Source organism: Tupaia chinensis, unplaced genomic scaffold (genome assembly GCF_000334495.1).
Source record: "Tupaia chinensis unplaced genomic scaffold, TupChi_1.0 Scaffold143796_1, whole genome shotgun sequence".
In the NCBI taxonomy this organism is placed as follows: domain Eukaryota; kingdom Metazoa; phylum Chordata; class Mammalia; order Scandentia; family Tupaiidae; genus Tupaia; species Tupaia belangeri.
The window spans coordinates 6470071-6471665 of NW_006203646.1; positions in this window are offsets into that span (position 1 = coordinate 6470071).

Sequence of the window (1595 nt, forward strand, 5' to 3'; positions counted from 1 at the left end):
ACTGTGGTGAGGCCATTGCTGCTGGGAGACGATTTCTCACTTTCACTATCCTTCTCACTGTCTCTGTCTCTGCAGGGGGATGATTTCTCACTTTCCTTCTCACTGTCTCTGTCTCTAGTAAACACACATGCCCTAAGACAAAAAAAAAAAAAAACAAACTTAAAAACATTTCTTGTTAATTCAAAACTGAATTGCTTTGTCTAGGGATTCTATTTGGTTCATTTTTCAAATCTACTAAGTTACTTTCTCTAATCTTGTCTTCCTTGCAAGTAACTTCAATTTTGCATTGTAGTTCTTTAAACATAATAATCAATGTTGTTCTCTTATCTGTTTCTATTAATGCCAATACCTGAAGTCTTTGTGGGCTTTTTCCTGCTCTCTCTTTGCTGATTTTTATTCATGGAGTCTAACTTTCTTATATGCCTGGATCTTTACCTGAATTGAACATTGAATCTGAAAAATTGTTTTGTTTTGATATATGCCTAGAGAACATACCCAAACCCAAGAATACCTTAGAACAAGCTCAAGGTCTGAAACTCTCAGGAAGATAAAACAAAAAAATCAATTTCTGATTATAACTATTCAAAAGAGCTTTCCAAGTTCTTTTTTTCCTTTAGACAAAGTCTATATCAAGATCTTCCTGCTTCAGCCTCCCAAGCAGCTGAACTATAGGAGTGCACAATTGCACCTGGCTTTTAAGGTGGGCTAGAAATTAGACATGGGTCTCCACGTAAGTACCAACATTTACCCACTGTATGTTATCACAGTCAGGTTCTAGGTCTTGTTCTCTCTCCCAGTGGGTAGAACCTTTGGACAATGTGACTGAATGTGACCAAAGGATTCATTAGACTCTTTTTTTTTTTTTTGGAGAGGTTTTTCAATATAGGGCGTGTGTGCTCGCCAGACAGACAGAGAGAGACATAGAGACAGAAAGTGAGAAATCACCCCCCAGGGGGGATGGTCACGCTGCAATCCCTTCTCCTCCATTCTCCTCTCGGGATCTTGGGCACGCACACACATGCGCCCGGCGTGAGTTCTAAGTCACCGGGTCCGGGACGCGAACCGCGGTCGACTACGTGGGAGTCCAGCGACATAGCCATTACGCTAACTGCTGGTTCCCGGATTCATTAGACTCTTAACTAATGATGACTTTTCTGGATTTCTGTTTATCCATAATATCTGACAAAGTAACTAAATAACTTTCCCGAGGGAACACAGTAAGGAAATGTTACAGCTGAGACCTGAACCAAGGATCCTATGTTCCTTCTATGCCATGCTTGATCCCTACAATCAATAACGGGTAATGTTGGTCAGTGATGATTACCATATTGTCCTTTTTCTTCTCCCACAACACAGTCTCCAGTGGAATATTCTGTTCAGCAACTTCAAGTCATATAAGAACCTAGGTGTGCCAGGGAAAGACCAACCCATAGTTGCTGAATATAGGAGCTCTGCCTTTTACTATCTGGACTACCAATGGGCAGAAGTAAAATCTTTGACTTTAATAATAGGAAGGGTGCTATCTGACTACTGAGAGAACAACCGTGTACCTTCTGAGAGTGCTGCCACTACTGCAGAAATATAACAGCCATGTC